Source organism: Equus quagga, chromosome 15 (genome assembly GCF_021613505.1).
Source record: "Equus quagga isolate Etosha38 chromosome 15, UCLA_HA_Equagga_1.0, whole genome shotgun sequence".
Lineage (NCBI taxonomy): Eukaryota > Metazoa > Chordata > Mammalia > Perissodactyla > Equidae > Equus > Equus quagga.
The window spans coordinates 36,234,183-36,248,638 of NC_060281.1; the positions used below are offsets into that span (position 1 = coordinate 36,234,183).

Below are 14,456 nucleotides of genomic sequence, written 5' to 3' on the forward strand. Positions count from 1 at the left end.
CCCGGGCTCTTTAAAAAGTCAGTGTTATGAAAGACAAACGTGAGTGAATTGTTCTACATGCACAATATCCAACAAAAACACCATGTAAGCAACAAATGCAAGCCACATGTGTATTTTAAGTTTTCTAGTAGTAATTTAAAAAAGTAAAAATGAACAGCTGAAATTAATTTTAATCATATAGTTTATTTAACCTACATATTATTATTTCAACATGTAATCAGTATAAAAATTGAGATACTTTATATTTTTTTCCGTGTAAAATCAAAACCGGTGTGCATTTTAACGGACAGCACATCTCAACTGCACTAGCCACGTTCAGCTCAGAAGCCACACGCGACTCGTGGCTACCATATTAGACAGAATAGTTCTAGATTAAAATAGACTAAAGAAATATAACAATCGCAGTGTGTACCCTAATTGGATCCTGACTGATGGGGAAAAAAACAGCTATAGAAAACTTTCCAGGATAATGGGGAAATTTGAATGTGGGCTGGATGTTAGGTGTATTATTGAATTTCTAGTAATTTTCTTGGGTATGATAATGGTATTGGGACTACGAAAAAGAATGCCATTATTCTAAGAGAGGCATGCTGAAGTATTTAGGGATAATATCATGATATTTTCAACTTATTTTCAAATGGTTTAGAAAGCAATGAAGCAAATATGACAAAATGTTTTATAAAAGGGGGTGGTTGATGGGAAGCCACTGGAGAATTCTAAGCGAAATCGCCTGATTTGAATTGTTAAATAATCCAGTTGGCTGCTCTGTGGAGTCTGTCTAGAGGCTACCCTGTAGGGAGGCAAGAATACAAGCAGTAGCTTGACCTAGATGGAGATGGTAAGAAACGTATTCAGGGTATATTTTAAACATAGCATTGACATGATTTGCTGACATTCTTGAGATAAAAGGAAGAGAACTTTCAGGCAAGAGACTGGTAGAAACACAGGTTTTTACTTTTCCCCTTCCATGATTCGCCTTGAAATGCCCACATGAATACAGAAATAGCACGTGTGTGATTTATTACAACATACTGTTGATGCAGAGCTGAAAGCAGAGCATCATTTAGTCAAACAGGATTGCAGTGAAGGTCAGGAGAAGATAACGCCAGTTACATAATTAAGACTCCTTGCCCAGAAACTATTAGGGCAGAAATCCAATCAGAGGTTACCAGGGGCTGGGGGTAGGAGGAGTGACTGACTTCAAAAGGGACAAGAGGAAATTTGGGGGGATGATGCAAATATTCGTTCTTGATCATGATGATGTTCACACAACTATATACATTGGGCAAATCTCACAAAGCTGCACACCTAAATTTTATGATATGTCAATTACATCTAAATAACCCTGACTTTAAAATTTTTTATTATTATTACCATATTCAGAGAACATTTCCTCTTTTTTAGCAAAAGTTTATCATTAAAAGAGAGAAAGGAAACATTATTTATGCTAAATTCTCCCAATTAATATATGACTAAATACCATCTTTTTGTATAGGGAGAACTATGAGTACATAAAACACACACACAAAAGAAAGACTTCTTGCCTAAAGAACAGAACATGATACACAGCCACAGCTTAGGATAAGGGGACCAAGAGCAGTCAGCAAAGGCAAGAGGCAAGAGGAAAGGAACAGCTGGAGGCACTAAAGGGTAACCCAGAAAAAGCATATCATGGAAAGCAGGGAATTCATTTCATTCAAGAAATATTTACTGTGCCACCCGCCCCACTCCCTCCATTTACCAGGCAAGATTCTAGTGGCTTAGAATAGATCAGCAAACAAGAGACCAACTTCCCTGTCCTATATTCTAGCAGAGGGATAAGATAATACACGTAATAAATAAACATTATAAACAAATAAAATATACATTAGAAATTACTAAGATGTATGGAAAAAAGTAGGGTAAGAGCGATTGAGAATACCAGGAGGCAGGATACAATATTAAATAGGGTTAAGTTTACAAAAAAAAGTAAGGGCTCCTTAGTGTCAAATGCTGCAAGGAGGCAGATGTGGATGTGGCTGAGGAGAGGAAATTGGACTCGCTGATTTTTCATTCTCACGCTGAGGGAGTTTCTCTTCAGTACGCTTTCTTCTTTCATGCCCATTGGATCTGAGCTCACTCTGAAAGCTTTCCCACACTTCTCACATGTATATGGTTTCTCTCCTGTGTGGACTCTTCTGGGTACATTAAGATCTGAGCTCTGATGAAAGGTCTTCTCACATTCATTACATTCAAAGGGTTTCTTCCCAGTGTGGATCCGGTGGTGTCCAGTGAGGGCTGAGATATTCTTAAAGGATTTCCTGCAGTCCTCTCATTCACAGGGTTCCACTCCAGTGTGAATTCTCTCGTGTTTAATAAGATCTGAGCTCCCATGGAAGGCTTTGTGACCCTAGTCGCACATAGACGGTTTCTCCCCACTATGGATTCTTTTGTGCTGGGTTAGGGCAGAGCTCTGGCTGAAGGCCTTCCCACACTCTTCACTTCCATAAGGTTTCTCACCACTGTGAATTCTGTTATGTAGGGTGAGGGCTGAGATCACTCTGAAAGCTTTTCCACATTCTTCACATTCACAAGCTTTCTCTTTGTCATGCATTTTCTCGTGGGGAATAAGTTCTGACTGCCAACAGATGTTTTCACAACTTGTGCTATATTCACAGAAACTGTGTGCACTGTGAATTCTTTCATACATGGCATATTCCAAGTTTATGTGCAAACTTTCCCCTAATCCTCTTCTTTTTGTTCTGACGTCAGAATGTCCTGATCTTCGTTGTTCACCTCCTTAGAATTGCTATTCTTATCTTTCAATGCTTCTATGGATTTTCCACACTGATTCTTCTATTTGTCAAGATGACTCAGTGTGACTCCTCATTTTCAAAACGTTCTTTTCCATTGATTCCCCACTCCTAACCTGGGTCTTAACACTTGACACTAAGAAAAAGGAAAAATAACAATAAGGAAGAGGGAGAGCAAAAAAAGAAAATGTCACTTGTTTATTGCACTCACATGGGAGAAAAAATGAATAGTAATTATGTGGAAGAAGAATAATGGGCTGTGACGAAACATTTTCTAGGCGTAAAAATTGTTTAAATACTATAAGCAAGGAGCAAGACAAAATTTACAAGAAATAGTGGGATAGAGTTTCCCAAGAGAGACAAAGGGAAAGGAGAACAAGTTGAAATAGAAAATAAAAGGAAATAAAATATGTGGTAAACAATAAAATGGAAAATCTAAGCACACAAAGATAGGGGTGTATAACCTCAGAGTGCCCTCCAAACTGAATTAAATGGAGCTAAAAGAATAGGTTACGTCTGGAGTAATCCCACCAAGAAGGCTCAGGAATGAGATGCAATTGAAGGAATCTGTTCAGCCCTGGGCTAATGCACGCACCTCACTTCAAATACATTCTCTTCTGGCTGCTAGATTATTCTCAGTATTTTCTTTCAAAATATAACTCTAAACTCCTCTTCCATACATACAGAAACCACTAAGCTCCCTCCTATAGGAAACTTCCCTTGATTAACTTTGACCCAACTCTGATCAAACCAGGAGTTGTCTTTGGGCTCTCTTAGAAATTATTGTTCACTCTGTACTAATATGTGAATTGTTACATATGCTATTTTGTTAACTCTTAGCTAATCAGGTCATATATTTATTTTGTCTCCCTAACAAAAATGTAAGCTCTCTTCTGGCATAGATTCTACCTATTCTATGAATAATCTCTTAATCAAAACCCAAAAGAAAGTTTATCTTCAATATAAGTATGGTATATTATTTCAATGATGCTATTCATAGACTCTAAGCATAGCAATGACACCTGAAATAAGAGACTGGTATGCTCATGGGCTCTTTCAGCGTTCATATAACAAATATTTATTAAACATGAATCATATGTCACTATGTTCTGGGGATAACTACAGTCCCTCACTTTAAAAAGCTCACAGTCTAGTACTATGCTTCTCAAACTTCAGTGGGCATATCACATGGGGAGCTTGTGAAAATGCAAATTCGATCCTGCCCCTGGATATTAATTAGTAGGTCTGAGTGATACTCAGGAATCTATATTTGTAATAAGCACTCCCACTGATTCAGATTCAGGTGGTCCTCGGACATCACTCAGGGAAATACTGTCTAGTAAATCCATATGTTTTTTGAAAACAAACCAGGAGAACATCAAGGAAGACTGGGTTGAAGATCCCATTGCAATGGACTAACTGACCTGGGGGAAGACTAAGGGCTTTAAGAGTGTGGTATATGGGGATTATAAATTTTTATCTAAAGTGGTAAAAATAAAATGAATCTGAATGCAAGGGATCCTATGCTTTTTGAATGATGACAGGTTGAAACTCTGGTATTCAGTTTTTTTCCATTTTTCCTTCTGGAAGATTTTAAGATTCATAGCTGGAAATGATCTATATGATGTGTTGTTAAATTTCCAAGATAAAGAAAGAAGAGAAAAGAAAGTAGAAACTCTCAGATTCTTTATGACTCACCTGCCCAGGAGCTTGTACAGGCCTCTCTTAAGTCAGCTCCATGCAGATCGAGAACATAGGATTCCTGACCCTGCTCCAGCTGGGAAATTACAGCGGGTCTGGGAAATTGCAATGTTCCTTGTATGGAAGGTAACAGGATACAATTACCTGGAGAGTAAAACAAAGCTACTCCAAAGCCTGGTCCTAGACTTATAGTCAGTAACAGGTCAATAGAGATCAGAGGGATAAATAAGCAGAGAATAAATAAGAGACAGATTTAAAATATCCCCAGAGTATATAAAACATATAAATAATTCCTACAAATCAATAACAAGAAGGCAATCAATTAGAAGTGTGGCAAAAGAATAGGCATTTCACAAAATAGTATGTCTAAACAGCCAGTAAACATTTAACAAGGTGCTCAACTCCATTAGTTAATAGTGAAATGCAAATTAGAACCATAGCAGATATCATTTCACACCCACCATAATGGCTAAAATGAAAAGGACAGTGCCAAGTGTTGACAAGCCTGTGGAGCAACTATAACTTTCAAACACTGCTGCTAGGAGCACAAGTTTGCACAACTACTTTGGTAAACTGCCATACACTATGACCCAGCAATTCTTAGTTATAAATGCAACAGAAATGCATATATATGTTCACCAAAGACATAATAACCAAAACTGGAAACAACTCAAATGTCCATCTACAGTAGAATGACAAATCATAGTATGATCACCCAATGGAATAATCTACAGTAACAAGAATGAACGAACGGTGACCGCTGGCAACAAAAGAACAAATCTCACAAATATAATGATGAGTGAGAGAACCAAACATAACAGAAGATATACTGTTTGATTCCATTTATATAAAATTCAAAAACAGGCAACATTAATCTATCAGGTTAAAAGTCAGGGGGCCAGCTCCATGGCTGAGCAGTTAAGTTCGCACGCTCCGCTGCGGCGGCCCAGGGTTTGGATCCTGGGTGCAGACGTGGCACTGCTCGTCAGGCCACGTTGAGGCGGCGTCCCACATCCCACACCTGGAAGGACCTGCAACTAAGATATACAACTATGTACTGGGGGGTTTGGGGAGATAAAGCAGAAAAAAAAAAGTCAAGAAAATTATTATCTCAAGTAGAGGCAGAGAAAAGTACTGCCTGAAGCGGGCACAAAGGGGCAGGCTACTGAGGTGCAGGTAATGTTCTGTTTCTTAATCTCGGATGGTCATGTGGGTGCTTTTGCTTTACGAAAATTCATCAAGCTGTACACTTACAACAAATATATAAAAGGAAAGGAGAGAATCGTATCAGAGAATCAGCTTTCTGATCCCCAAAAAGCAAAGGCACATTTACCTAGGCTGCCCTCTTTCTGCTAAAGAAAAAGAAATTCTTCCTGATGGATTGTGTGCAATAAGATTTTATAGGAGAGTTTCTCTCTGATCTAGTGGAGCTGGCAGGAATTAAAGGATGAATTCCATGAGAATTCAAGGATAGCAAAGGAAGCAGTTTCCCTGTGTACATACAGAGTAGTTCCACAAAACCAGAAATGGTCAGCAGAGAGAAAATTCTATCTCTGGACCCAAAGAAAGTCCCAAGAAACTCTTCCCTCAGGAGGCCATAAAGATAGAGCATGATCCTTATCTAAGTAACACTGAACACTGATACATGAAAAAGTAAAGCAGAACCAAAGTGAGTGCATAGAGTCTTTACCCAGAGAAAGCCAATTCTCATAATTCTCCAGCATCACATTCCTATAGGCGTCCCTCTAAGCAAGGATCAAACACATCCATTCCTTCTGAGTGAAGTACAGAGCTATGTCTTCAAACATCACCAGCTCCTGAAACAACAAATACCTACTGTCCTGGGAATAATCCTACGACTGCAATAAAATAAACAAGGAGATCTTGCTAGAGTGAAATGCTATCACTCTTATTATGATTGTGGAAGAAGTGCAGGGAAACAACAGAGAAAGCAGTAAAGGTGTGAGGGTATAATCTAAAGACAGAGTTACACCAGCAAATAAATTCTATTTAATGGGAAATAAACATCTAAAATTTGGAGCTGGGTAGTCGAAGACTACCTTGATTGAGGGTATAAATTACAGTTGGCCTTATTCACAGAGAATAATCACTCTCAAGGAGAGAAAGGAAATCAGAGCTCACCTGGGGACAGTTTATCAAAGATAACTCTTCCCATGCCCTGTCTCCTTGGCAACTCTCATGATGAAAGGCAGATGCAGGGGAAGCAGATGTAGCAGACAGGTGAGAAAGTAATCAACAGAGTCAATGGGGGCAATTCCTCAGTAAAAGACTCCCTCCTGTCAGTAGTTTTCCTGTGACTCTAGGAACCCTATCAAGATGTATCCTAAAAACAGAAACTAGAACCCTCACTGCCATGGTCAATACACTCTCAACTCAACTGGTTTCTCTGGTAGCTCTCACCTATTTTCATACAGTGTTCAATCTGTTTCAACAAGCTAAAATGATCTCTGACATACAGGCTTCAGGTTTTCCCTGTAGGATTCTGTTCACACTGCTGCTGCCATCTGGAATATGTCTTTGCTCTTCTACCTATATCCTAACCCTCCAATCCCTACCCTGTCCCCACCCATGATTGACAGCACATCTCCTCTGAGAAGACTAGGGAACAAAATGATGCTCTCTTGGGGCAGCCCTCAAGCAAAAGTTCATTGGTCAGCTAACTATTACTTTTCTTTTACTTACTTACTGTGGTCCATCACAGAAATTCTGGGATTCTTTTCCTCAGATCAAACTCCTAAAATTAACTGCATCCTAGCATTCAGTAATCCTCCCACCTTTGATTTTCTAATCCTATCCTCTCTATATCTATTGTGGCACAGCCTTTTTAACAGATACAAAGGTGCAAACTATATACAAGAAGTATGTAACAGAGTCGTTTGATACTCAAAAAGCCTGACAGAAATCTAAAATATTAATAGGAACTTCCTTTTTCCATTCCCTTTGATATAGCCAGCTCATTCTGAAGCCTGAGGGTCACTCACTGGACTCTGTGCTGCTTCACTGTTACCTTCATAATCCATTTTCCTTTCACATCTCTTGGTACTTAGAAAAGAAACCCATTCAATCTCTAAAGTTAACCCACACTTTCATTTCCAAATTCATATCCTCACAGATTCTGAACTCTAATTTATCGATTATCCAGAAATCCCCTGGATAATCTTTCCTCATGTCTGAAGAGCAGTATCTCAGAGCTGAGGCACGGACCTCAGTATTGAGCTGGTTTCCTCCAGTTCTTCTAACACCTTTGCAGCACTCCTCCTTCTACCACAAGTGCAAGTCTGCCTTTATTTGATCTGTTTGAAATACAGTCATGTGTCACTTAAAGACAGGGATGCATCCTGAGAAATTCATTGTTAGGCAGTTTCATCCCTTGAACATCATAGAGTGTACTTACACAAACCTAGATGCTATATCCTACTACAAATCTAGGCTATGTGGTACTAATCTGACGGGACCACTGTCATATACGCAGTCTGTCATTGACTAAAACATCATTATGCAGCACATGACTGTACGTCACTTTTAACTATTCTCTTCCTTTCTCTGACTTCCTTCTTGCTGTTTCCTACTTAGTTTTCCTCCTTGGTCTCCTTCAAGGGTAGCTCTTCTTCTACTCACCTCTTGCACTCTAAGTGTATTTAAGGTCTCCATCCTAGTCCCTCTGCCAGTCTCACTGTACACCTTCTCCCTAGTGACCACATTTACATTCATGCCTTCAACTTGAGCAGATGACTCTCAAATCTGCATTTCTAGCCCAGATCTCTCTACTCAAGTCAAAACACGTCTTCACTCAATAGACACCTTTGCTTCCATGTCCACAGGCACCCCAAACTCATTATCTCTAAGTCCAAACTGATCATTTCCTTCTTCTATAATGCCAAACTTAGTGAACAGCACTTCTATCTACTCAGTCATCAAAGCCATAAACCCCTCTCTCTATGTACCTTATACATATACTCAGTCATAAAGACCAAATATTCCATCCCTGTTATACCTCTGACCCCACTCCCAGAGCACCTGGTACATGCTTCTACCACAGTACTTATCACATTGGATTATTATCACGGACTTCCTTGTTTGTTTCCCCAAACAAACTGAAGTGCCTTGAGAGCAGGAGCCAAATGTTCTTCAATTTTGTATCTCCACTACCCAGCATAATTATCTGGCACTTAAAGTATGCTCAATACATTCTGCATGAATGAATGCATGAATTAAATTAATTGTTAGCATCTGCTCCAGGAGTACAAGGGGCTTACAAAGAAAGCTGACCTTATTAAACTGAGAGCTGGCCTCTCCTCCTAGATATATCAGGTATAGGATTAGGGGCCAACCTGCAGCTCTCCAGATGAAGACCTACAGTGCCTCCTCAATTGCACCAGCAGTCTGGAGCTTTTGAGTTCCATCAGACAGACTTTCTGGCCCAAGGGCAATACATTTACTCTTATCAAATATTTTAATATTTTATCTTTAAAAAACATTTGGCTTGGATAATTTATTTACTATTCTATAAAACAGAGAACAGAATATCACAAATAAAATCTCCCTTTGTCTAATTCTCTTTCAGAATTTTCCCAATTAGAAATCCTGCACTTTCTCTGGGCTGGGGCCAAACGGCATCTTATCAGGTAACAAAACTTACCTCTTGTTTATGAGAGGTTGTATGTGACATCCAGATCCTCCCTCAATTGATAACTTGGTTCCTTAGGGTGAGGCTTACCCTTATTCAATCCCACCCTTTCCAGCCACAAACTAGAATCATCCTGTTTATCTCCCTCTTCATCATCTGGACTGAAATAGGATCCTATATTTTTCATCATTGTAAGGAACTGAACTGCTACATTACACCACAGCCATTCTCTCTAAATAAGGGCTATCTAGTAAATTATTAAAGGTGAAGTCAGTAACCAGAATATGAAAAAGATGCATGTCTTTTTACCATGAAGCTGTTTTATATCATATTTCCTAATAACTAAATAGTCTGTTGTGAAAATATAGCGAAACGCAGAAGGAAATGCAAACCCCCTGACTACGTAACCCTCATCGTAGCTTTACCATTATTTGGACCTAGGCCCCCACACCTTGGAAAAGACTTCCTGACAATCTTACCTAAACTGTCACATCTACCACCCCATCTTCTCCCAACCTCATCACTCTCCCCCTGCTTTATTTCTACATATACATACATATTTATTTTCTCTCTTTTCCACTACACTATGTGAGCTCCCTGAGGGCAGCAACTTTATCAATCACCATGTCCAGAGAAAGCCTGGGGAATGAAGGAGGGCAGGGACAGAGCTGTGAAGCCTGGAACAGCTGAGAACAGGGAGTTCAATCCCCATACCAATTTTAAAGAATGGGCTGTGGGTCACCCTAAGGAAAACATGGATGATCTGCAAACATGTTCTATAAAGGGCCAGATGATAAATACTTATGGTTTTGCAGGCCACACAGTCTCGATCTACTCAACTCTGCTGTTCTAGCATGAAAGCCGTACATAAACAAATGAGCATGGCTGTGTTCCAATAAAATTTATGGACAGGGAAATTAGAAATTTTATAATTTTCACACGTCACAAAATATTATTCTTTTGATTGTTTTTCAACCATTTAAAAATGTAAAAACCATTTTTAGTTCAAGGGCCATACAAAAACAGGTGGTAGGTCCCATTAAGCCTGCAGGCTGACCTCTGCCATAGGGAATAAGATGGCCAGTCTCCAGAGCCACAGCAGGGTGGGGTTGCTTCAGGAATAGCTCAGGAATAGCTTTCAGTCACTCAGAGGGCAGCCCAATGTTCATTTAGTTCTTTTTTTTTTTAATATTCATATGTATAACATCTAAAAATCAGTTCTTGGTACCATCCTTTGGAAGACATGATCTAGCTCATTTTCTATTGGACTGCCAGAACTCTCTTCATAAGCAGAAGGATGACTGCTAGCTCCCCACCTCTCTTTTGTAGGACCCAAGAAAAAGGGATGACATTTTCAGGCTGGTTGACTATGGGCCAATGTTGGATAACTGGTGAATCCAAGGCTGATACCAAAATCTTCTCACACGCCAAGCTCTGCCTTTCTTGGGCACCAGATGGAACCCCGATGTAGGAATGTCATCAAAAGGGAAGAAAAAAAGGACTATTCATATGTTAAAATTAAAATCCCAGGAAAGATATGAAGGAGCAATCTCACTGGACTGCAGAGAAAGGGAAAATCCAATTCTCATTCCATTTTAGAAAAAGACAGAGGATTCATACAGAGTTTCCTACAAAAGCATGCAACTCTAAAAACTATATCAATATAGTCAGCAACAAAGAGGTCAAGGAAAAATCTCAGTTGAGGAGCTTTGCCACTACCTGCTTTAGCCCTTAAGAAAACCAGGTTCTTCATTGTCTCTCCCCTGGCCAGTAGAGACTCCGCCTCCTCTTACCTACTCTTCTCCACCCAGATCTCACTCTTCATCTCCCATCACTCCTATGACCACCTCTCTGCTAGGTGAATCATGGACCCACCTCCAGTCCTGTCTCTCTCCAGGTAGGACATCCAGGGCCTGCTCCTCAGGACAGGCCTCCTCAAGGGAGCCAAACCCATGTGGACACCTATCAGAAATAACTGCCTTCTCTGACGTGACTGACATTTTGAGCCACAGGGCAGGAGCTGCTCTGCCTTTTCTGTCCATTGACAGTATGGCTTTAGAGACCAGTAAAGTTCAGAGGCTCCACTCTGCATTTCAAGTATTGGCCTGCAAGAAAAGGGCAGGAGAAAAGAAAGAGAAAAGAAGTCATGAATGAGAGTAGTACCACATCAACAATTAAAGATCACAAAAGGAGCCAGCCCTGGTGGCCTAGTGGTTAAAGTTCCATGCTCTCACGGCTTCGGCCACATGGGTTCACTTCCCTGACACGGAACCACACCACCCATTTGTCAGTTGCCATGCTATGGTAGTGGCTCACATAGAAGGATTTACAACAACTAGGATATATAACCATGTACTGGGGCTTTGGGGAGGGAAAATAAAAACACTTTTAAAAATCACAAAAGAACCTAGCAGCTGGAAGGGAAAAGAAATTGGCAGACAGGAAGAAAATTAAAGCTCTGATCAGAATTTTAGGGTTACCAAGGACAACCTAATACGGTGGTTAAGAGCTCAGATGCCGGCACCAGACCCTTTGGGTTTCCTATCTCAACTTACCAGCTATGCCACCACGGGCAAGTTTACTATCCTCTCTAGGGTTCAAGTTGCCTATCTAAAAATTGCGATAGGGATAGCACCCACCTCATTGGGTTTTTTGAGAGTTAAATGACTTAATACATATATATATAAAGCACTTAGAACAAGACCTGACCCAGAATAAGCGCTATATTCAACTGTGTGCCAAGTAAAATTTTAAAATTTTAATGTTAAAGAATGAGGAGCTTAGGATCTTCTCCTAAAGAAGGAGCACGGGGAGTAGAGAAAAACAGGCTAGAAGAGGTAAAGAAAAAGATGCTCGGCCAGGCGGGACCTCCTGCATCCCAATTCACCCCACCTCCCGCCCCGCCCCAGAAGGCCGGCGAGCGGCGGCCGCCAGAACTCTGCCCGAGACTGCACATACCTGCCCCGCGGCCTCAGCTCCGCCGCCGCCCTTGCGAGTCCTGCCTTCCCGGCGGTGGCACGGAAGGAGTGCAAAGGGCGCCCCCAAGGTGAGGTCGAAGAAACCCCACCCGCGCCTCAGAGCCCTCAAGTTCCGCAGTCTCCATGGTAACGCGCGGCTCACCCTTCTAGGACCCCCGGAGGACTCTTCTCTTTGGTCCAGCGCTGCAAACCCTGAGAAGCTGGAGGGTCTGAGCCATTGCTTTTCAGTTTGAGACTGTTGCCACGTTTGAGAACAGATTCGCTTGCACAGGAAATTTATTTTCTTCAGTGAATGAAGAGAGAAAACAAAGAAAGAAAATGGGAGCAAGAGTTAATCAGAATTACTTGATTGTAAACTCCATGGGGCAGATATCTTTAACTCTTTTATTCACTCATGTATCCCAAGCTCTTAAAACAGTTGCTGAAGAAATGCTTATTAAATAAATGATTTGAAACGGGTCTGAAAAAAATCGCCGCAAAGCATCTTTGACTAACAGCATATGCCTCTTATCAGTAGCTTTATTTAAAAGAGAACTACGTGTCGCATATATTTAAATGTGTTAGAATTTTTAGGATTATGAAGACCCGCAAGCATGCATTATAAAGTATGCTGTATTTTCCAAAATATTGCATTTCCAATATATGGTATTTTTCTATAATATATTTAATTATATTTCAGCATAATGATTAGCAGCAGAAACTTGAACAGAAAATATTAAATATATGTTAGTAATAAAGTTAAGCACAAAAGATATATTTAAAAGTTTGAGGATGTAGCAAATATGTTTTAGATTGTTCTTCCCAACACTAGAATATGAACTTTCTAGCATAAAATTAGGGGACATTACCTTTTTAGAAGAGGAAACTCCAAGAAAATTATTTCAAAAGGACAGCCAAAATAAACAAAACAAAATCCATGAAATCAAAGACAAAAAACAAACACCTGCTAAATTTCTGAGTTGAACTGGAAAAATAATCAGAATACTTAACAAGATTATTGGAAGGAAAATGATAAAAGACCTATGACAGTTAAAATGAATGAGCTGGAGCTACATTTTTCATTAAGGACAAATCTCAAAACCATAAAGTTAAATACAAAGTACTAAGTAACCCCTCTGAAGTATTCTTGCCAAAAATATTGAACGTAAATCAAATCAAGCCTTTAAACTTAGAGAATATGTACACAGTGAAACCATTTGTATAAAATTAGTAAAATGTAAATTATACTATATAATGTTTGCGGCTACCCACATATATACTAAAAATGTATAAACATGCATGGGAATAACAACATCAATATCAAGATCATAGTTAATCTGAGAAGGAAGGGGAGAGGGCTTGGGGAGGGGAAGACAAGGGAATTTAATCATTTCTGTAATATTTAGGTCAAGTTAGATGTTGAGTATTTCTTAAATTATTCTTTTGTATGCCTGAAATACTTGCTATTTTTTCCCAAAACCCCAGGAAATGAATTTGGTAATTTCAACAGATGGCAGAGGGGCCATAGAATTACTTAACAACGATCAGGCTTCTATTTCTCCATCAAAGATCCTGACCTTCAATTGAGAGTGGGAGGAAAAACAGTAATATGTGGAAATTAAATTTCATGACATACAAGGAGATAGTAAAAGAATAACTACTTCCTGTAAATGCAAGTCTTCATATCTAGATAAAATCACTTGAAGGATCCTGAAGGCAGGCAGATTGGCCACAGGACCCCTGAAGGCCACTTTGAAGGAGTGCGACTGATGCCCAAGACTGGCAGATGTCCAAATTTTTAAAAAGTAAAGAAGGTGAATTGTGGAATTAACAGGCTGAAAATCTTGACATGGATCCCTGAAAAATTCCAGCATTAATGATTTTAGGACATCTTTTATGAGCAATTAGGGTTAATCAAGAACAAAGAGTGTAAGTAAATTGTATCTCAGTTGGACTAGATTATTAAAGTGGCAGACTAAGGGTCTGCTGTGGAAGTAAAGTATCTTCATATCAGCAAAGTCTATCATAAATGAACCCCATGAATATACGCGAATTGGAAGTTAGTACTGTTAAGTAGATTGACATGAGGAAGGAAGAATGTACCCACTCAGCCTGGATGGTAGGTGACTATGTATAGCATCTTTCCTGCAGCCCCTTGCTCAGTGTCTTTGCACAGTATTCACTGAACTCAATTACAGAATTAGGGACTTAGTATCCTTAGGGATCAGTCTAATCAAAACACAACTTCCTTTAGAGGAGAAGGATAAAATTGTATTAAATGGAGGATTGGAGACATTTTTTTGTATAAAGATCATTATTTAGCAATCATTATGAGCCAGGCACTTTCATATAAAATAC

General features: G+C 39.6%; 1 long non-coding RNA gene across 1 annotated transcript; it reads right to left on the reverse strand.

Annotated features, from left to right (window-relative positions):
* Positions 1 to 221: 221 nt before the first annotated feature.
* On the reverse strand, positions 222 to 12,390 carry LOC124225963 (uncharacterized). Its single transcript, XR_006885167.1, has 3 exons — positions 12,100 to 12,390; positions 4,491 to 4,637; positions 222 to 2,928 (listed from the first exon to the last, which is right to left on the reverse strand). It is a non-coding gene; the product is annotated as an uncharacterized LOC124225963 (long non-coding RNA).
* Between the last annotated feature and the right edge of the window lie 2,066 nt (positions 12,391 to 14,456).